Source organism: Drosophila biarmipes, chromosome X (genome assembly GCF_025231255.1).
Source record: "Drosophila biarmipes strain raj3 chromosome X, RU_DBia_V1.1, whole genome shotgun sequence".
NCBI classification, from domain to species: Eukaryota; Metazoa; Arthropoda; class Insecta; order Diptera; family Drosophilidae; genus Drosophila; species Drosophila biarmipes.
The window spans coordinates 1,554,556-1,578,653 of NC_066611.1; the positions used below are offsets into that span (position 1 = coordinate 1,554,556).

The 24,098-nt window shown below is 40.0% G+C and overlaps 1 protein-coding gene across 1 annotated transcript in view; it reads right to left on the bottom strand.

The window, feature by feature from the left end:
• Nucleotides 1–24,098, bottom strand: part of LOC108028903 (chaoptin) — a 229,236-nt gene that overhangs the window by 193,540 nt on the left and 11,598 nt on the right. Inside the window, exon 2 of the mRNA XM_050884708.1 lies at nucleotides 2,174–2,238. The gene's annotated coding sequence lies outside the window, so the exon portion shown is untranslated. The remainder of the gene's footprint in view (nucleotides 1–2,173; nucleotides 2,239–24,098) is intronic.

Sequence of the window (24,098 nt, forward strand, 5' to 3'; positions counted from 1 at the left end):
TTAAAATGATTTCTCTCTTTTCTTCTTATTCTCCCTGTTTGCCATTTGATATTGTTTGTAAATATTATTTAACTAATATTAATATTAAATTATTATAACACTTAATATGTTTAAAAATAAAAAGGAAAAACATTTCCAAAAAATATTATTTTCTCGAAATTCTTTAACGATATGGAGGTTTTTCAAATTCAGGACGCACAAAATTCTAAAACGCAGAACTTTTTTTCTCTTTTTTACAATCTAAAAAATGTTCTCTTTTGAAAGGCGATTTATTTTGGTTTTAGAAAAAACAAGAAAAGAAGTTAACTTCGGCAAGCCGAAGTTTGTATACCCTTGCAGCCATAAAAAATAATCAATAATTTTATTAAATTGAATTCCCAATATTATAAGATAAAATGTCAAAAAGCCCCAATCCTATAATTTGTTTCACATTATTTCCCACCAATTATCCGATCATTGCTATGACAGCTGTATGATATAGCCGTCCGATTTTAATAAAATTTAATTCGAAATTCAGAACTAATTATAAAATGTTATTTTCAAGCTCATAAGGTTATATGTTAAAAAAAAACGAAAGATATCATTTTTATTTCATGTTTTCCTATTAATTTTCTGATCGTTCCTTTGCCAGCTATATGATATAGTCGTCCGATTTTGATAAAATTAAATTCGGAATTCAAAGCCAAATAAAAAATGTTATTTCCAAGCGTAGGAGGTTATAAGTTAAAAAACACCGAAGATATAGTTTTTCAATATTATTTTACCACTAATTTTTCGATTGTTCCTATGGGAGCTAGCTTGCGTAGAAACGGACGGACAGACGGACGGACAGACGGACGGACAGACGGACGGACAGACGGACGGATAGACGGACGGACGGATAGACGGACAGACGGAAATGGCTAGATCGTCTCGTCTTGTGACGCTGATCAAGAATATATACACTTTATGGGGTCGGAAACGTCTCCTTCACTGCGTTGACTGACTTCTGACTGAAATCATTATACCCTCTGCAAGGGTATAAATATTCCGTTTTTATACCGCTTACTCGTAGAGTCGGTATGCGATATTCGAAGAAAAGTATGTAGGAGGTAGATGTATGTAAAGTATGCAGAGGTAGCAAGCGTTTCCGACCCCATGATAGAATGTTTTAACATTTTAACTCTCTAAAAAGTTGTAGGCAATTAAGTTGTAATCTTGGTGACAGTCGCTTTGCTGCTTCCATCTCTCCATCTCCCTCGCTGAGTATCGGATAGTCGGTGCTCTGGCGTTCCCTCTTGTTTTTAAGAATTCGGGGTAGTCGTCTTTTGTTCGCAAGCTTACACGCAGCTGTCAAATCACAATACTGGCTAAGAGTTTCCATTAACTCATTTTCCTCTCCCGTTTTCCATTTTCCAATGTGCGTGTGTGTGCGTGTATTGATTGTGTTAAGTGTTCGGTGCACTTGAGGCGGCGGCTGGGTGAGGGGACTCCCCGAAGTTTCAGCTTGTTGCCATTGCTCGAAACTTTCGCCATTGTTATAACAAAATAATGGCCCTCGCCACCCATGCACTCACTTACGCACCCACACCGCTCTTCGGGCCCCTTCACACACACGTAAACAGTTTAAAAACCCTCAAACTTTGCTTGCACTTGTCGCTTAATTCAATATGCACAAGTCCTCTTCACACTCTTTTTCATTCTTGCTTTCTCGGCCCGCCGCCTTTTGTTTATTTTCACAGAACTTTCTTCTATTTCTCGACCGCCCTGCCCGTCGCTTACTCTTATTCCTTGGTAAGTATTGAGTAGTGTATCCAAATGAAAATTTCGAAATATTTCTTATTTACACACAGAAAACTGTATGCAACAATTCTCAAAATAAGTCGTTCTTGTAACTATGGAAACTAAAGATGCAATCGGAAATAACGAATTTCTAGGGTGGTTGAGATGTGGAGGTCCTGGTGTTGCTAGAGGTGCTTGGACCTGTCTTCACGGATTTTATAGTTACCATACGGCTAGGTGGTTATATTTAATCGTTTTGGACGTGTGTGGGCGTAGGAGTTGGCGTGGTAAACTCTTTTTGTAAAATACTTTCCCTTAAAAAGATTTTCTAATTTTATATTTATTATTATATAATTATTATTATGATTTTACTCTTGAAGTAAAATGGCCGTAATTTGAGTGGTTTACTTACCTTAACGCAATGACTCGTGCTTGTAGAGCGTTTGTTCTTCTACCTCGGACTCTCTGACTTCGACACTGACAAAAGAGGAAAAAATATAAAACACAATAAATACACATTCTTACATTTTTACTTGTGAAAAGTAAAGCATAGTGCTGGTGTTAGTGGAAGTATATCTTCATCGTATTCGAATCGAAATTAAAAAATGTATGTTTTTTCAGAAAGGCAAATTATTGTCTAATTAAAATTGTCTATATTTCCCTCCTCCTTCTAGAAAATATTTCTACCTTATAAAAAGCGTTTTTATAAAAAAAAATATATACATTACCGTAAAATGAAGTAAAATTAGCCATGATATTAAAGAATATCTAGTCCCAAACTGGCAAGCTTGCCGTTAAAGCTTGCCGACAAAAATAGGTCGATGTCGGTGACTTTAGGTTTAGTTTTATTCAGAGTAAGCTTTTGGCAATTACCACACAAACAAAATTACGTTTCTAACAAATATCGTCTGCAACAGCAATCGTGGACAAATAAAAATCAAAAAGGCCCAAACAGTTGTAAAGAATTTAACTGCTTTCATGGTTTTTCCACACTATTCCTGTTAATTTTTAACGATATATTCCCCAACTTACACGATGGCAGCAATGTATCATGTGTCAAGAAAAGGTAGCGTACTACTTTTCCTTACTAATCATGATTCAAGAAGTTGTGCGTTTAGATCTATCATGATCAAGTATCACGTTTCGGTATGTAATATTACTTTTTAATCTAACCCTACTTCCCTAACATAAAAGATGACTGAGCTTGGATAATTATAGGTCAAAAACACTTTTAGATCAGAGTTCCCAAAGTAGAGTAGGTTTTTTTTAATCACTGGATAGGTATTCATGAGACAAATACATTTCACTTAAAATGTTTTCAAGGTTTTGGGCAGATGTGATATGCATATTAGTGGAATAAGGTTGAAGAATTCTTTTTGCAGTGACTATAAGTTTTGTCTGGTTAAATTTAACACTTAATACATATGTGCTAACGCATTTAATTTACATGTAGATGGAAATTTCTTGACCAAAAATGTTCTTTGTTTTAAAAAATAGTTTATCACATGGACAATAGCTGTGAAAATGTAGGACTCCAAGTACCTATAATTGAGCATGTAAGCGAGGAACTAAAACTGGCTCACATTCGCAATAACAACTTTAAATTGCTTCTCCTCTTTTCATTTTTGTGTTTTTTATTTCTTATGGACGCAATTCACAAAACCTATGCAACATATCTGTGTGAGTAGAAGTCATTCCCTTCAGCATTAAAGTCCTTTTCATTACTTTTAATGGGGTAGGAAATGAAATTTTCTTTCCTTTGAACTACTTGTTGTTCAAAACCGTGTTTAATTTGAATGCCATTTTTTTATTCGGAGGTTCGAGCTTCAAATAGAAGAACCTATAACAACAGCAAGGAATATTTGCTTTTGATTCGAACAAGAACTAAGGGCTCTAGCTTGTCCCCACTCGATAACTCAAAGATCGAGGCGCGGAGGCACATGTTCCATCAATCCGCGATTTTCTAAAATGTTGATATTTTTAAAATTGTGTTCACATCTGTTGAACCATTTTTATACACATACGCAGTGCCACACTGATTGATTGATTATTTCCTTGACAAAACATGAAAAAACACTTATGTCGACTAGTGTATTTTGAAGACGGTTGGCCGAGTTACGGCTATCTGATTTAGCATGGGTAGGTGATAATCGTGTCGTCAAAGAGTATCGATTAACACCCAAAAAGTTTGCCACACCCACAAATCTGTCTGCCGCCCGCATTACCATATATTGAAATAGCGGGTAGGTCTCTCCCATCTCCCCTTTGCTGCGTTCAGCTGAGTAGGGGGTATCTGATAGCCGAGACACACGACTATGGCCTTCTTCGTGTTCATCTGGCATTGGCTTTCTGCCTTGCTTCTTTTGTAGCAGTTTACGGTTCCGTTCACTCGCTCCGCAGTTTGCCTAACGAAATTTCGGACTGCGGCGAAATGCTTAAAAATTCGGAATTCAATCAATCCCAACGCTTTGTGTTATTTTCCTCCTACTTGCTCTGCGCTCTGTGTGCTCTGTTTTATTATTTTGTTGTTACCTCCGCAATTGTATCAGCGCCGTGTTTTTATCGTGAAAAGAATCCACTGCCAAAACAAGAGGAGCGCAGAGCCCAAGTCAGAAACAAAGCCGTGCGATGAGGGATGCGAGGCGGGTCTCGGATGGCAAGGTAATCACGTTAAGCCAAAGGCCAAAGGCTGGCTAGCCCGCAGAAAAGAGCTGGAAACAGGTCGACAGCTGTATTCGCTCTATTTCAGAACACAATGCCATACCTAAAATGCGCGTTGTTTGGCACGTGAACCGACTGTTAGTCAAGGTTTAATTATATTATCAATATACGCGAAGTCACAGAAGCGAAAGTTGATGATACATAATGTGGAAGCCCGTGGTCTGCCTGCCAGATGATGATATTTCGCCCAAAAATAAAGCAAGCCACATCCTCGGGGGCCACGTGCAACACGGCGTATGAGCGACATCAAAGGCAGAAATTGCATCGGAAAATACCGCCGCTGGCGAGGAGACGCACAATTTGTAAGCAATACGCCGGCTCGAGGGCCGCGGGAACCCGGATCCGCGGCATCGGGACCACGGCGGAGAAGGTGCACGACATAACCGGATGGTTAGGCAAGCCAAAGGCAACGTGCAAATCTGCCGGAGCGCAAGGAGGAAAAAGGAAAAATGCGGTAATAATTCTTCTTACGCATTTGACGCTCGCAAGGCGCCCAAAAGCTGCCAGAAGAGGCTTGTACTTAGCACGCGGAGAGAGTTCAAAAAACACACGGAGAACTCTAAAAAATGGAAAATCTGGAGGAGGGCCGTGGGGGCAGTGAGGGCGAGGGAAAGCCCAGGGAAACCAAAGCCAGCGACATGCAAAAATCAACAGGAACAGCGCTGAAAAAACAAAGCAAGCCGAAGGGCGGCGCAAAAATGCTGGGGAGAGTGCAGGAGAAAGGCGGAGAAGGGGCGGAGAAAGGGCGGAGAAAGGGGGACGGGAGCAGAAGCAGAGGCGGAGAAAGGAGCCAGAGGAAAGCAGAACTAAGCGTAATGGGAAGCGGCCGCGCGTGCTATGGATAACACGTTAATCCTTGTGAAGATAATGAGGAACAATATGCTTTGCATAAGAGTCGTCCGAGCCGGGAGCCCGGAGGGCGAGGTCCTCGCGGGTGGAAAACTCGCGTGGGAATGCGGCAAATTGCAGATGTGTTTGGTGCTGCAGCCGGCGGTAGTACAGTGCAACCAAGTACGCAGTGCCCAGCGGCGAACGCGAAAACCAATATCTGGACAAACAGTTCGTGCAGCAATTAGGATGTGAGCAGAGGAGCACATTTCACCGGGACTTAATCCCGCAGTGTCGCTCAATTTCACGAAGCAATTACTTCTCCGCGTGGAAGGTTAGCCCAACATACGAGTAATCTAAGACAATATCGAGTTGATGACTGGACGGAAATGAAGGATCAAAGCGAAAGAAATTCACAGTCAAAGAAGGTCTATATTTGCTTACAGCTTCAACACTTTCAATTACTGGCCGAATATCCTTAAAAATAAAGGAGTTTCATTCAGTGCCTTAGATTTTCTTTTATTTCTCAAAAACGGCCCTAACGATTTCGGGTAATGCCTTTAAGTAAATAGCCTTTAAAATTCCCTATCTTTTGATCACTCACATGTTAAAGTTATTAATCTACAAAAACGACCGCATTTATTATTCATAACATCTAACACTCCCTAAGCATTGAAGTTTACCATACTCTTTCTTAGGCTGACGGAATCATTTAAATTATAATAGGCAATTTCACATAGGAAACCTAAAATCTACGACGTCTGAGATAAATTTAATGAATGGTTAATGTTGTGACAAATCTTCTAATATCCAAGAAAAAACCTCTTTACGTGGTAGAAGTCGAGTGACTGTCCCAAACCAGAGTTCTGGTATCAACTTGTGTGATAAAAATGTATTATACTCCCTTCATATTAAGTACACCTCATCAGTAAGCCTGTGTTTAGATATACGTACTTCGATAATGAGAAAAATTTAGAAAATACCTGAGCACATTATTCGCCGTCTTGAAGAATAATGTATGGCGATTGCCCGACTTCAGGTTTAATAGTGTTCTGAGTGCACAGGATTCTCTAGATTCTGCCCTATCTCTACTCTGTCTACATCGTAGTTGTTATAGTTTCCGAGTGTTCAAACGGATAGACGGACATGGCTAGATCTTTACTTCCATTGTCAAAACACTGTTGAGAAACTGCACTTGAATGTGCCACATTGCCTTGCCCCAAATCGTAACATTCGTCACATTCCTTACCCATTAACGGGCATAAAAATGTATTAAAATAATATACGTAACATACGTACGTAACGTGCGTTATGTTTCCCACCGTCTAATTAAACAGTGCTTGAGTTTTAGAAAATTCAGCGAGTGAATTCTGGCATCGTGTTGTACTACGGGCACAAAAAATTCCGATCCCCAAGCCTTTTTTCAACCTTGTTCCAGCGCGCTGCTCCTCGTCGTTTCTCCAATTCTCTGCTGCTGGGGACTCTGCCAGACGCCTTTGTTTTCCCTCTTCTCCAGCTCCAGTGGCATGTTTGGCGCTGTTGTGCCACATGACCTTCGTTACGTGTTTGGCAAGTTCATTTCCAGAGCGCCAAGTTAACTCAAAGACACACCAGTAGTTGCAAGTGATGCCGAGTGTTCGGGCTCTGAAGAGTGTGCGTGTCTGTGGCACACGCCCCACTATGTGCCCCACATTATATGCTTTATAATATGAACTTCGCGTATTTCCTTCGACAAGGGCACCATCATATGCCCGCATATAGGACCCTGACTAATGTCTGTGCGCGCTGTGTGAATAAGTATAAGCAAGTTTGTGTGTCAGCGGTGAACTTATTCCCCGTAGGAGCAGCTCACCCAAGCACAGTGGAGATCAGGGTAATAGTATGGCGGGCTTAAATGTTTAATTAGGGCATCGTTATTAAGCGGTGGGATACCGTCTTATTTTGGCAGGAGCTTTGAACCGATGGAAGCTATTGAGAAAATCGCTAGGAGAAGTCTCAATGACTTCACAAAATGTACAATTTTACTTTTATGTAAACAAGAAGATATAACAGATACTTAGATGGCTGCCGAACGCCAGACGGGAAACAGCACACAAGTACTAAGTACCGAATCAACGACACATAGGATCCCCGCACCAGCTGCTATCGCACTGGCCGCGTCTGTGCGAGAACACACACCCTTTGTTTGCATACTTATGTGTCTCGGTGTCGCTGCTCGCCCGCTACAACCTAATTTGGCCGTGTCTCGCGCATTTCTTCATTTTTCATGCATGCTAATGTGTAATATTTTGACAGACACCGAGCCCGCCTACTGGCAAACGCCGCCCACCTAAGCCAGCACCTCTGAAGGCCCAAAGTCAGACGGGCTGTCTAGGCTGTTTACAGCTGCGTATTATGGCAATATGACTTTGGCGCTTCCCCCTTGAACTTGTTGTTACGGGCTCTCTGCTCCTACGCTTTTCCTCGCCTTTCCCCGCTTTTCCTCGTTTTCCCCACGCCCTACAAGGCGCCCGCTTTCCCACTTTGTATGCAAATGTGCTTGGCTTATGTTCGTGCTTAAGTCAAATTTATGGGGGATAACTTTTGGTTAGTATTTTGACCAATTGCACGACAAATGTTTATTAATTGCGGTGGTCACTGCGAAAGTTCCGTGCTCGAATCGACCTCTTCTTGGCGGATTGATGCATGTTAAGAAGCACTCACTGTCTGGTAGGTTGGAATTATTTGAGGGCTGTATAAATTATTTGCAGACTTTGATGCTTTCGCTGGGGTGCCTGGAACTATATTAACATATACCTATTTTGACATCGATCTTGAATGGTAAAGAACTTAGACTAGATCAACTTAAGTAGAGTATGGTTGTATATGTAATTATTTGTTTGTTGGCTACTTCCATTGCTTCTAGGTGAGGAGCAAAGCCTCCAGCAACAGGTAAGCGTAGGCGAAAACTTTCCTGATTTAATACTGCCAAAGATCCAGCGGAGTTCCAAATTTCGCCACTTTAAAGTATGCACAGTTGCCATATGCCCCATGGGCGGTTATACGCAGTGTAGTATGCACATGCGTCGCATGAGTGCAGGCGCCGAGCCCCTGCTCCACTATGCACAACTGCCGGGAGTAAGTTTTTTGGCAAGCTGTGCATGGCTGACGGAAATTTCCATAGTTTTACAGCGAAATTTGCTTAATCCGGCAGACCGCCACCAGCGGTTGCACACGGAGTCTTGAGCCGGGGCCGGGGCCGGGGCCGGGATGGAGGCCTGGGTCCCGGGTCCTGGAGATGAAATGCATCGCGGGCGGCGGGAGACGGCGGGAGACGGCAGGAGACGGCGGGAGACGGCGGGAGACGGCGGAGTGACGCGATGGGGATGACGGCCAAGATGTCTCCGGGGCTTCTGTAAGTCCCGGCTTAAGCCATTTCATTTCATTTCCGATTTCCATTGCCATTCCACTCCGCTTCGATCCGTCATCGCAGTTCGACAAGGCCGAATTCAATTGTATTGTCATGTGTGGATGGGTGGATGGGTGGTTGGTTGGGTTCTCTGCATTTCGCTTTTTCACTTCGAATTTTCATTTTAATTGCCAACCGCAGTGTCACCCAGAAAAAAACCACCGGTGCAGGTACAAGACAACAGATCGACGACAAATTTAGAGTGCACTACAGGTGCATATTGAGAAAATATGATTATGCCTTTATGGCAATCCGACTGGTGCCGGTAAATAAATATATCATGGGTCTTTCGTTACAGCAAAATGTTCATACCTAAAACCTGCATCGGTTTTAAAAAAGAAAAATTATTGAATGAATTTTCTTCTGAGTTGTGAAAAAGTTTCCTAACTTTGGCTGCTTTTTTTCTGGGCGTGGTTTAGGTGCTCAATATCAGCTGCACACAGAAATATTGGGCCTTTAAATTTGTTTAAAACGTTTTACTTTTTGAAACTCGAGTACCTGTCATTGGGCCCAACATTTTTAGGTTTCAAGTTCGTTTTTTTCCAAATATCAATGTGAAAATATAAATACTGGTACACAAATATTAGAAATCGAATATGGTTGGGTTATAAAGAAGAAATCGATTGGTAAAACTTAACAGCATAATAGTGAAACGGTCCCCAACTATTGAACAGCCATTTTTTCACCCCAAATAGTTACTCCTAAGTAATTCGAACTCGTAAGGATTGAAGTTATAAAACTATTTTTGAGGTTACCCAACCCATAAAATATACTTCCAGCTAGTGAAGAAATATGTTGAAGACTTAGGGACCGCATGTTTTAGGTAAAGTCGAACCTTTAGAGTTCGGCTGAGACGCCAGACCCAGTTGGGAATTTTTAGTGCTTACATATTTCCTGATAATAGCCAGCAAGTTGGGGCTATCATACGTAAGAGAGGGTACCACCACCGCTGGTGTGACAGGACAAGTTAAGACCTCAATTAGAGCCGAAAACTTATTGCGACCCAAATAGGTACAGAAATACGTCGGCACAAGTATCTCACGCAATCGATTCACTTTCGGTCACTTTTCCGCGTCGAAAATGGAGTCCTGCGACAGGGAAATAATACAAAAAAGCCGAAACCGAGATTATTCAAATCAAAGGCGGCCTTGCGGGCCACCGGTGGCAAATGCATGTGGTGGCGAAAGCACCCCTCGCTCCTGGGGGAACAACAGCCACATTGACTTGCGCCCTCATGCATATGGATGCCTGCTCGTATTTGTTTATGCGCCCGCCATCTTGTTTGATCAAACAGGAGCGCAAACACATCTGTATATTTATGAGTTGTGTGGGCTGCCAACACCCAACCTACCCACCAGCCACGCCCTTGCCGCCCGCCCGCAGCTCGGATTATCCGCATCTCTGCCAATGTTACGGCACTGCGCTATTCATACATGACCATCCATATGCATCGGATGCATCCGCACACTTATAAAGCTTGGGGCTGGCGCAAAATCGATTGCATTACTGAAATCGTATTCAACCCATGTTAAGTTGCTAGCCTGTCACCCCATCTCGCCTGCTTTGTGGGCTTTGCGACACTTGAAAGTGACCTTGGTGTTGATGGGCAGTTTACAAATACATTTCTGTCTTCTTTGCCAGTGTTCTATAGAGTATGCTCTAAATAGTCTTAGCGCGTAAGTGGCACTGGCACGTCACATTGCTAATAGCAACCCATGAATAATTATTACTCTCTATATATTAATTCAGCTCGGAGCCACACCTTATTGCTCGACTGTAGCTTTGAAGTCATAGCTCATGGAATTATAGGATGACAAGGAACTGCCCCGAAAATTACCTGTTATTCCAGTGTTAGCTCTCAGCAACAAAATAAAATAGTCAAGCAGGTACACACACATGACATCTAACTGCCGGAAAGTAAGTAACAGGAAGGAAGCGTTTCCGACCCCATAAGGTATACATATATATTCTTGATCAGGATCACTATCCAAGGCGATCTTGCCATGCCCACCATTTAGGTTAAAATAAGAAAGTTATGCAAAAAAGTATTTATTCTGGATAAAAATCGATGTCTCGTAAATGATAGATAGGGTCGGGTACGTCTGCATCATTGAGTTTCGATCGTCTGACTAAAAAAATAGGGCAAACAAATAAGGGGTGTTCTTAAAGAATGTTTCAGAATCCTTGTAATAATGGTACTTAAGGGCCCATCCGCGACAGCATGAAAAATTACGCATCGTCTTTTGCGGCCTTTAAAGTTGGCTGACAAAGCGGACTTAGGCACATGTGTACACTGTACATAAATACACGTCTAAAGACACCATGTCTTTTTGTTTGTACATTGACTGACAGCTCTCGGGCCGGTATTGCCCTGGTATTAGTGTCATTTGCCATTTGCCTTTCCAACATTCTGACATTCCCATGAACTTTAGGCGAACGGCACACAAAGTCAAAGCAAACCAGCGAGCAAACTAGCAAACTGGCAAACTAGCAGGCTAGCACACAACGCACAGAGTGCACAAGGAATAAAGAACTACAAAACAGGGCAGAGCCAAAAAATATCATAAAACTTGGAACAGAACTTAAAAAAGGAATGTAGCGCAGAACAAAATATAACATAAGGTCGAAGCAACTAGTCCTTAAAAATAGTCGACAAGCGGGTCATGAAAAATATTGAGAGCGCTGCCCGTCTTATTTGACTGTTTGAGCCAACAGCCGACGGGATAACTGGCGGCCACAGTGAGATTGAATAGTTTGAGCACATTCACAGGCCGGTCGCTGAACTTAAGAGCTTTTTAAATCACAAACTGCGGATTCTACTGGATTCCAAGTACCTTCGAATGTAGATAATTGCACACACAAATAAATTTTGTTGGTTATTAACTAAAGGTTATTGCTAGTTTATTAAATACAAAAAATGTACTCTGCTATTAAAAATGGTTGTATATGTATTTGTTTTAGCTCTTTGAAATGTTCTTAAAACAGAACCACATTTTTATACCCTTGCAGAGGGTATTGGCGGATCGGACAACTATCTCTGATAGCTCCCCATAGGAATAATCGGAAAAAAAGTTTTTTTAAATCAGATGGCTCTAAAATATAGCTGTCACTGAAATAGTCGGAAAATTAATTAAATAAAAAAGAAATATCACTGAAACTATCAACAATCCTTACAATTTTAACATGGTTCTACTAACATTGATCACTTCTTAAAACTGCAAGGGTATACAAACATCGGCTTGCCAAAGTTATCTTACTTTATTGCTTACTAATGCATTTTACCCTGCTTTTATAGTTACAAAGCTATTTTTCGTAGTAAACCTTACCTTTTTTTATTACGTAAGAAGAACAGTTTGACGAAAAAATCGAATTAGGTTGGTCTAAACAAGTTTAAAAATTCAATATTTAAAACAAAGTAAGTAAATATTGAAATACATTTATATACTATTTAACCCTAGGTTACGGAATACGCATTTTGTCATCGTCATTATTTTTGCTACTAAAAATACCTATCTATATATTTATATCTATGTTCTTTCTGATCTATCTTGTTATATAGTACTAGTATACAAGTAAAGGGTCAAAATTAGCCTAATCACATTTTAAGCTTTTAAGCCAACTTAACTGTTGTTTTTCTATTTCAACAATATAAATATAATTGGCTATAAATTATACCTAATTTATATTTACTCGGCTCCCATTTCTCCTTCTTGACTCCGCATCTTAACACTCAAGTCGGTGGAAACCATAATCTTGTGGCACAGACTGTTCCAATGTTCGCATACAATCGAAGCGTTTATGTGAATTTAAGTGCTGTTTTCCGTTTTAATTTTATGTTGTAATAAAATGCGTTTTCTTAATGTGTTTTGCCTGTAGATTTCTATCTGTGTCTGTGTATAAGTGTCTGTATCCGTCCTTACTATCGGCATTATTGTGTTTATACAACGACTCTGCTCATAATGTTTCAAAAAACTTAAAAAATTACGGAGTCATTTTTATACCCTTGCAGAGGGTATAATGATTTCCTTCAGAAGTTTGGAGCGCAGTAAAGGAGACGTTTCCGACCGCATTAAGTATATATATTCTTGATCAGCGTCACTAAACGAGTTGATCTAGCCATGTCCGTCTGTCCGTCCGTTTCTACGCAAACTAGTTTCTCAGTTTTTGAGCTATCAGACTGAAACTTACCGAGGAGTCTTATTTCTATTGCAGGTAGTATATAAGTCCGAACCATCCGGGCGGACAACTATATCTTATAGCTCCCATAGGAACTTTCAAGAAAAAAAAGAAAAAAAATTATATCTTTGGTGTTTCTTAACTTATAACCTTCTATGCTTGGAAATAACATTTTATTTTATTTAATATTTTAATTTGTTTTGAATTTGGAAAAAATTTTATCAAAATCGGACGACTATATCATATAGCTGTCATAGGAACAATCGGAAAATTGGTGGGAAAATAATATGAAACAAATTATAGCTTTGGGGCCCTTTGACTTATTATCTTATAATATTGGGAATATAATTTTTATATTTTTAAGAATTTCGAATTCAATTTAATAAAAATCGTACTACTCTAACATATAGATGTAAAAAAAATTGTCTGAAAAAAAAGAATGAAATAATTTTTTTTAATAGCGCTGAGGTGAGCAACAATCCTTAAAAATTTCACAGAGTGTTACTAAAGTAGTTTATTTTTTATAACTGCAAGGGTATACAATCTTTGGCTTGCCGAAGGTAACTTCCTTTCTTGTTTATGTTTCCACTGACAAACGTTTTTTAGAATAGCAACATAAGGCAAGCAAGTGTATGGTTTGGGATTACAATACAAACAGTAAAAAAGGTTAAAAAGGTCTCAAAAAATGCTTCTAAAAATATTCCGCCCATATTCGTCACCCTTTTTATCATGGCGGTGCTGAAACCACGCGCATTGTCGCACGTTCTGTGCCCTACAGCCTTTGCCCTGGTTCCCTTATTTTGCCGGTTATTTTGATTGTCATCTGCGCGTAGCGGCACGCACCTGCAATCCACCCTTCCCTCCTGAGGAAAGGTGATGCTCTGCCGACTCGCGGGAATAGTTTGCATAGCGACGCGTCCTCGACACCCAGGAGCAGGTTCCAATGAATGACCAGATTTATGAGTATTAAATTTCAATCTGTTGCCAAGTTCAATATGCAAATTGTAGGCGACCAGATGACTTCATCAGTCAATATGTTAATTCGATATAACCTAAGACTCCAAATGGTAGAAGCCTGCATCGAGTAGTTAGAACAACATCGCAATAGAATAATCTAAATAATCTTCATGTGCAAATGTTTATTGCATATGTAACATAATAATTTTTTTAAACTATATAAAGAACTTGTTTTCCAGAGAGATAAAAGCCTGCTTTACACAAATTTGCTGGAAAGGCATATGTCCAAAATAACATTTGTTTCCAAAATGAAAAAAGCTTGGAGACCTCCTTTCAATTAAGTGGTTGTCGCATCGCACAGATACAATCTTTAGGGCGAGTTTTCCCGGGTTGGAAAACGTCTCATTGTCGTCATCATGGTCGTCCTTGCGGCTAATGGGTTTTGAGCACTGAGGAGTAGCCAACGTCGCCTTGTTAAATGAGTTGTAAAAATGCCTGATGGCCCATTGGCTGTTCTTTCATCTTTGGTTCTAGCCGCAAAATTGCACAGGACAAAAAAGCCAGCTTTCAAGGAACTTTATAAGGAACTTAAAAAAAGCAACAATGGAAGTTTACTAGTTTATATACCGACAGTCTGATGAAGGAATTGCATTATTTTTGCAACCATTCATATGGAACCTATAGGTTTGAACTACTACCTATAGTTGAAAGAGTTTCATAACTACAGCTTTAAAACTGACGGATGGGCATGGCTAGATCGACTCTTCTAAATGTCAGGTAAAATAAACCTAACATTTTTGAAATTGGCTTTTAAGATTTTCTTCTAAATACAAGAAATGTTAGTTTAAGCTAAGGGAATTTTCCTAAGTCAAGAATGCTTGTTAAAATCTCGATTCGTCGGATGGTATGTAAGGAAGAATTTCCGACCCTATATACTATATATACATTATTAATCAGGAGTCGATCAGTCTGTTTGTCTGCCTGTTCGTCCGCTCAGATCCCAGAAACTATAAAAGGTAGAGAGTTGGAACTATTTTCAGCAGGGTACCAACCTACATTTATCCTCATTTCAATTGCACTCCTCTTAGCTGAGTAGTGGGTATTCGATAGTCGATGGCGTCGTTGTTTCGGGGTCTTGCATCTTTACTTAGCATAGTTTATTAAGCATAGTTTGCGTAGAAACGGACAGACAGGCGGACAGACGGACAGACGGACATGGCTAGATCGACTCGTCTAGTGACGCTGACCAAGAATATTTACATATACTCTATGGGGTCGGAATAGTTTCCTTCACTGCGTTGCAAGCTTCTGACTGACATCACTATACCCTCTGCAAGGGTATAAAAAAATGATTTTAAAGGATTATAGTTTCTTGACAAGTAATGCTTTATGTCGTTAAAGATATAATTCAATATGCTAATTTATTGTCTAAATAAGAAAAATTTAAAGTAATGTCTATCAATTTGAACCACCTTTTGCCGTTTCAGTTCACTATGAAAAACTTTTCATGCTTACTTAATGCTTAAAACTATTGGTTTGTTTATAAAAACTAAAGAATAAACCTGTTGTTTAATGAATAATTTATTTAAAGCTAAAGTATGTTTTTGGTTTTATTTTCGATGTCTAGAAAATGTTTTATACTTAAGTATGGGAGACAGTAACCAATGAACTTAGCCTTGCCAACGAAACTGTATAAATATATAAGTAATTAGTAATGTAGTATTGCAGGATAAGTAAAAAACTCCAATTGTATACATAACTCTTAAAACAAAAACTTCTGATATTATATAAAAAACCTCTTTACGATGTAAGGGTTCGTGGCGATCGCACCTGTCGTCCCGAAATATTAAATTTCAGAACTTGTCAAAGTCCGGCCGCTAAATTTATGTTTTATTTAGTCTACGGTTTTCACACCATTATTAAGTATTATTTATAAAAATGTAGCATCATTGTTGGGGATGGAGCGAGATCGATTCGATTTTAACCGAGAACGATTCGGCTCAAAATCGAGATCGACTATTCCCTAAATCCGTTCGCAAACCGAGAAGAATTCGCTGCTGAAATCGAGAACGCAGAAAACGGGTTTTTTTGAGTGCACTTTTATGCGGTTGGTGGGCGTTTAGTGGGCGTGGCACATTAGCATAACAAACGTGCAAGGATAAGGAATCGAAATCAAAAATCAAAACTCTGTAGCTCGTATAGTTTTTGAAATTTCAGGGTTAACGCAAATACAAACGGGGTAGATCGAACCCCAAGAGAACATGGTGTAGAACATATATATACAAGTAGTACTTCATGGGGTCGAAAACGCTTTCTTTTACCTACTAGATTTAACCGTCTGCTCTTCGACTTCATCGTTCTAAAATTGAATATTTCGCCTCAGCAAACTTCCACTAAGAAAACACGCTCCTAATATTTATGCTAGTTTAAAATATTCTTTGAAACATCACAAAAATGTTTTGAATGTGTGTTGTTTGTCCAAAACTCCATTGAACATCTTAATCAGCTTTTACCAGATTTTCTAATCCTCTGTCATCTATTCTACATTTTTGTTTTCATTCCCTTGTTACGAGCACTGCATTTGGGGACCCATAAATATGGATTGCACAACGAGTGCATTGCCTAATTCAGCAAACCAAAATACATTTTTAATTCGTTGGTTGATTTGTGACTTGGAAAATACAATATAAGTATTTTGTTGTTTGCTGGGCGCACTCCTGGAATGTCGTTATCCTTTGGTGCACTTGTCTTCGGCGCTCCTGCGAAGGATACATAACGAGTGTGGGACCACGCCCAGGTGGCTTACCGAGATTGCCGCATTTCACCGCCGCCCGGCGAAAATTCAAGCCCATGCAGCAACCCCTTCGGGAAAATCCGCCCCTTTCAAGTTTTAGCCTGTCAACAAGTCGCAATTTCAGTTGCATTTGTCGTCTCAGCCGAAGTCGTCGTTTGCCATTTCACTTTGAAAATTGCCATTTCCGTTCAATTTCGCTTGCAAATTAGAATTCCAGTGATACGCTCCATGCGCCTTCATGCATATAGAATGAATACATTCGCATTCGCATTCGCTTGCATGTGGGTGTTTTTTGGCATCTTTACGCATTTGTTTTTGCCTGTTTAAACTGTTGCATTTTCGCCCCCAAGATATATTCTATATATACGTGCATATATCTATATGTGCCGCCTGACGAGTACATGCATTCGTACCTAAAAAAGAAACGTCTGCCATGGGGAGTTTTTCCTCCTTTCCAAACCATTTACAGCTTTGAATCACCCGCAAAGGATGCTCGATTTTTTCAGTTATTATCCAAATATTAAGTTTAATAAAATTGTTCAAAGAAAAATACACAAATTTGGAGAGAACATTTTCGTTATGAAAAGAAAACTTTTTGTGAAAGCGAAAAAATCGGAAATTTGCATGAGGTCGCTGTGAACTGCCCTTTTAAGAGTATGCCAAACTTCGCTGTTGAAGAAAAGCCTTCTGCTTATTTTCTATTTTTGCACTTGTCGTATATGAAAGTTTCGCAGTTTATTCCCCTGGCTAAAATTACATTCCAGAATGTCGACGACGGCGTCTGTCTGAGTTTTCTGTTTATGCGTTTTTCCGCCGCCTCAGCCGGAGAAGTGCAACTGCATCTGGTTCTGATTCGATGTGTCGACTAGCTCCGCGGCTCCCCAATACTGTGTGTCCCTGCATTTTTGTGGCAAATAAATACACATGTAATTTCGAGATTTGCATTTAATGGCAAACGTGGCGCAGTGGCAGAGGGTACGGAATGGGCGGCAGAGCAGATGTGAACCGGGGGAATGCCGTCCGCTGGGTTAAATGGCTTGGAATGCGCAAAATACGGGGTATTAAATATGAAGTGTGGTGTCGAGTCAACAATCAGCAATGAAATGCTAATGAAGACATTCATAACTCGACTGTGAGCGATTGCAGTGGGCTAGAAGCGGGTAGGATACGCAGCTCCTCTTCTAGGGCTCTTGACTACGAGTCCTCTTTCCCAAGGCAATGGCTTGGTTTTTGCATTTTGTTCAGCCTTCACTCTAAGGCTGTTTGGAGGCTCTACAAATTAGACAAACATGGAAAGGGGCAAATAATGTTATGTTCTGCACAGCTTTTGGTGTTCATTCAAATGCATTGATTTCGTGAAAGCCCAGCGACTACCTTAGCAAAAGTATGGAAAATCACTTTACCGGGTCAATAAAATTTGCCTTGGCAAACCATTGGGCTGCCGATAGTCGAGACACTCGACAAGGGCCCTCTTCTTTATTTGTTCCTATCTCATTCCAATTTATTAAATAATTTATGTTTCATTTGTTGCCTATTGCCAGTGTACAGATCTGGATCCAGCTAATGAAAATGTTTTCCATCCGCTGTTATCGTCCGCATTCTCCACTCCCGGCTCCCCACTTGCGTCGCCTTACCCTTTTTGCCCGGAACGAGTTCATTATTTTAAAAAGTTTGGTATAGAAACGTTTCGACTGAGACAACTGTAAACAACATCGAGGCATTGGCAGCGCACACAGATTGCCCTTATTCGATTATCTCAGATGAATGAATTGTCTTATTTGATTCGATGAGCGACTGACTGAATGTATGCTAGACCGACTGAATGGTTGAATGGCTGAGTGGGCGAAGGGATGTTCCGGCGTCGGGCTGAAAAATAGCAGCTCCGGATGGGGTGGATAGATAGTTATTTGCATGAACTGATTGTGAAAACCTTGAGACATGCCAAGACATATGCCGGGGCTAACGACATTATGCAAATTGTATTTAAACGTTTGCTCAGCGCGTTGCTGGATCAATCTAAATTGGGTCGGATGAGAATAGGAAAAACTAAAATTCGAGCATTGTACACATATAAATCCCAAAGCAGTCGGCAGAAGACAGTTGAACTCTGTTTTAGAAAATCCTTAGGTAAATAGGGAGAAGTAGCGAGTATCGAAGACTGAATGACGACTCAATCCTCCAGGTTTCACCGAGTATCCTAGCCGCCGGTGTAGAGTGAAGTCTTCTCTTCCAGGGTTGGTAAAACATTCGATGGTACTATCGATACTATCTATGGTCGAAAAATGTAGCTAACATCGATGACATTGGGCCCACCACCGACATTATCGTTCCATAAGAAAACATTTATTTTCTGAAAAACTATGGTATATGTGAAAAGCAAAATAGCGTACTATGTTAAATTTTTGCAAGCTCATTAGAGTTTTCCACTTTAAGGACACACTGCAACTCTACAAAACTAAGGAAGGGTCAGTGTAAATGATTAAAATTGACTGTATCTGATGGAATGCATTATATTAGTAGTTCAGTGGACAATTTTTATTGCGCTAGAATGAAAAATAATCTTTAATTACTAAATTAATCAATTAAATTGCTTATGGGCATATAAGTAAATATGTGTTACTTATTAGGTAGGCACGTATGTATATACACCAATTGTGAAAACTAAATAAATAAATATGGTTTACAAACAGACGGCCAGGAAGTTCAACAAGAAAAAGCCGAAACCAAAAAAAAAGTATGTCCGAGGTGTGGACTCTTCACTTAAGAATGGACAAGTGACCACCAGTCACCGTGAAAGATATCACAAGAAATCATTTTTCACATTTTTGATTTTATTAAAGCTCTATTTACGTATATTATTAATATAGTATATTTTGAAATTTACAAAAAAACGGACATTTTCAAAAAGTTACTCTATTTGAATATCTTTAACTTCAGCTGTTGTTATCCGATTGACTTAATTTTTTATACCCATTACTCGTAGAGTAAAAGGGTATACTAGATTCGTCAGAAAGTATGTAACGGGTAAACTGAAGCGTTTCCGACACCATAAAGTATATTCTTGATCAGAATCACTGGTCTAGTCGATCTAGCCATGTCCGTCTGTCCGTCCGTCCGTCCGTATGAGCGCTGAGATCTCGGAAACTATAAGAGAATAGAGAGTCTATATATAGAATATTCATAATTGGCATGCAGATTCCTGGGCTTCCTACGCAACGCAAGTTTGATTTAGCGGGGTGCCACGCCCACTCTAACGCCCGCATTCCGCGAAAATCTGTAGCGCCTGCAGTTTTTCTGATAGAAACCTATCGGCTCACCAAAAAAAGGTGCCACGCCCACTTTAACGCCCGCAAATGGCCAAAACGCTTAAATCTGTCAGCAGCCCACATAAAATCTTATCCTTTTCTCCCTTAAACTGAATAACGTGTATCTGATAGTCGAGGTACTCGACTATAGCGTTTTCTTGTTTACTTGAAGTTATTTGCTTGGTACGCTTTCTGGAAGGCAGGATTCTAGGCTTAAAATTTTAATGTTATTTAAATTTCGTTTTTATGCTCAATCTTTTATTAATTGTATATATAATTGTGAAAGTGAAAAATGCGTACGATAAACATACATTTTTCGCTTTAAATATTTCAACGAATCATAAGCACAGACGTTTGTCAACTGAGTCAGCAATTGGAGCAAAAGTTTTGAAATTTTTATTTTGCCGAAATGTGACAACTATTGTTAGCTGTCTTTGTATTTTCCAGTTGACAAATGCAATAAGTCCTTAAGCAGCCATCTTAATACGAAAATAGGGTCCAAATTTGATTTGTTTTACAAATAGATCTGATGGAAAGCCATGGGCTTGCACTGGTTACACGAACCTTTATTAGGATTTGTTCCTTCATTGATTTCAGCCATTAAATTGATAGCAGATCATAAACATTTCTCAGCCACGTGACCTGGAGGCCAATCATTGTAAATTTGATTTTCCTGACGAAAAGTGCGACGCAGGAAGCTAAAAGAAGCCATGAGCCGTGGCAAATGGCAACTTGGCCATAAATCAAAAAATTGTTTGACATGATGTCGACTTTAGAGGGCACAGCTGGCAGCGCGGGGCAGCTGTCGAAAAGTGAATATAAAATGAGCTTTGGATTGCCGACTATTTCCTTTCTTAATTTCGTATGAAATTAAGGTGTAAGTGAGTTGGATTCCTGGCCAACAGTTCTAAAGTAGCCCGATTTTAAGAAGTTACCATTCATTTTCTTAATTCGGAGCGGTCCAAGGTTGCCGCTTTCGAAAAACGCATTTCATTAAAAGGCATTTAAAGTTAATATGTTATTTGTACTCCTACCAAAAGCTTAAGAAATAAAATAAGAAACAAATTAATCTACATGCCAAATATTTCTTGCCTATTTGAAAGGAAAAGTTCATTTTATTCAAGTCTCAAAGGTTCAATAATTTTGTAATTTTTTCGGAATAGCAGCTGTAACGCTCTCAAAGTTGTTTAATAACACTTAAAGTATTGATTAAAAATGTGACCAAGCAATTTATCTTAGTCGCCACCCAGCAATTGACAGATTCGCGCATTGCGCTGAATTGTTTTTCCTCCTACACACAAAAAAATTATCCTGCCCAAATTCACCAATGCAGATGGCTGTGTAACTATAAAATAGTTTTTTACTATTTACGACGGTTGTATATGTATTTGTTTTTACTTGGCTTACTATTTATGAGTCTAGCAGGTGAGTTTTTTGTTATTGCCGCAGCAAAGAGTTGATATTCTATAATAAATAGCTTCTTCCCGGCCAGCTCTAAAAAATGAAGTTTCTGTTTTCTTCTTCAAACCACTTTATGAAAAACAAATTTTAGAACTAATTTATTTTTATTTTACTTGTAAATTCATAGGTAAGAGCGACGTTGTATTAAACAGTTAAACAGTTTGCTACTGCATTTAAAAAAAAATTAATGGGTCGAATCGCTAATTGGACGGGTGGGGCCAATAAAACTATAATATTGGTCAACTAGACGAAATGTTTTTCGGAGTGCATCTGTGGATTTTCTTTGGCCTGTTTCCCAGATCCATTATACTCGTATTGCCTTTCATCGGAATCTTTTTATCATAATTTCCGTGCTAAAAGGCGAAACAGGTGGAAAAATATATACCCACTTTATAGTTTTTACATAACTTCAATGCCAAATTAGTTTGCCAAAACGAAGCTCAGCACCATCGAAAGGAGCGTCGAGGAAACTGCTTGGGCTAATATTTTTGTTAGCACATCAGCACTCCGGCCGTCAGCTGAAAGTCCGGAGGAGCAAGCAGGGGAAACGTCAATTTGAATAATAAATGAAAATGCATTGAAAAGTGGCCAAGACAGCTGCAGGGAAGGCGCGGGCAACGTCATTAACTGCGCAAGGAGCGTGGTGGGCAAATAAAACAATCGAAGAGGAACAATACGAGTGGCGGGCCGGGGAAGTGGAGGGAAAGCGCAAAATCTAAGGAGAATCCCCAGGAAACGTGCAGGGCTCCAGAATTCACTTCCTCATTTCCTTTGGCTTCGGATAACAGTTTTCTAGCTGGCATTTTTGGCCCAACAACACATTTGAACCACTTACTGTCATTTGCCAGGGCGCCGGCCGGGCGCATTTTATGTAAAAAGCTAAAAAATATAATAATAGGACGTGGAGTGCAGATCGGTCTGCAGGCCAAGCCGAGCAGCCAATACTCTCACTTGATATTCCAAAAACAGCCGTGCGGTAGGGATAGTGTGGGACACTAGTTCGAAGCCAAAATAAGAGATTTATCCGAAGTATGTCTCAAGTCTGAATTGTTTTTAAGCAACTTTTCCTTCTGTATATTATCAGCACCTTGCAAAACCCAAACTAAAATATTATCTATTACCACAAACCACGAAATGTGTTATGCCCCCCGTAAGGGCATGAACATAAGCATACTTATGGGGGCACATGTGTAGGTCTCACACTTATTGGGGAAAATTGTTGTGGAGAAGTACTTGAACTGGCTGAAAGTGGCCAGAGCAACTAAAGACGCTTCCTGGCGTGCAGAGTGACTTTCGTCGAAGTTGCCTTAAATTGCTGGCATTTTGCTGCCGAACAAGCTGCACACTTTACCGCCCATTTAGCTTCGATGGCGAATGGCGATGCTTTGGAGAAATTATGCAAGGAATTTCGCAGAGCACACAGACAGAGCTGGCTGGGAAAAACAAATGTGAGCGCAGGCAGGCGCACAGAGACAGGACTCAAAGGGACCGGGAACGGCAAAAGGAAAATGCATTTGTGGCATCGACTGCCAGTTGACACACATATTTGCCATGCCAGCGACTTGGGGACATCGTCATGCGAGTCAATGACACGGCAAACACTCTTCCACACAATCACCTATCATCGTCCAACACCCCCGTGTTCACTGAGCGAAAAGATGGCCTAGTCTGAGGGACTTTCGGGTGGCTAAATCTGCACAGATCGAATAGTGTGTTTCATCATCATTAGTTTAATGCTTTATGACCCTCTAGTAAACTTGTTTCAGCCAAGGGCCGCTACAAATCTGATGTAGGGCTAGTAATATCCCATAAAATCCGACTTTAGAGTGCCATGCAGAATAACATGTAATGCAGCCAGAATTCTTCCTGTGGACGAGGCACCCACCTCTGAGAAGCGCTGAAAACCGTCTGGGGAAATGACAGTCATCAGGAGTCAGCATCGACTTAAGCATCATTTCAACGTGTCATTTCAGCGTTTTGTGACGGAAATGTTTTGCATCATCGATACATTCACTCACTCACGTGGCATACAAGTGCAATGGGAGTGTGCTCGCCGGCTGCTTTCAATAATTTAATCACTCAGCTCTGCTGGCAGGCTCTTTGTTAATTTCCTCAAATCAAATTTAGCCATTGCAATCCTTTGCGAAACGGAATGAAAAATAATTTAAGAAAGTGCCAGGAAGTTCCTGCTTTTACCCAAAGTGTTTGCAAGCCGTCTTCACTGAGGGAAAATACTCAAAATACAGGGTGGTAAAATGCTTTCCGCACGAATTAAACTTCACTTTCCTTGTTTTCTTACCGATTGTCACAAACTAAAAAATCCATATGCATATTTTAGAAAATGTTAGAAAATAATCTGTCACACAAATCAAAGTTATTTTCAGTGTGGATATATGTGATATGATTTCACCTTCTGCTGCAATTTAGTGATTACATTTGCAGCTGACAACGTTTTTCGATCAAAAATATTTGGGTTTGTTTCGATAGCGCTTCCAATCTTTAGTAAAAACTTAAAAATCAAAAGCTTTTTTGCTACTGATCAAGTTTTCAACTGATGAAAAGACCACATCGTATTCATGAAATTTTTTCCTGTTTTTTTTCTTTCTGGTCTTGTATCTAAAAATACTTGATAGCTTCAGTGGTCTTG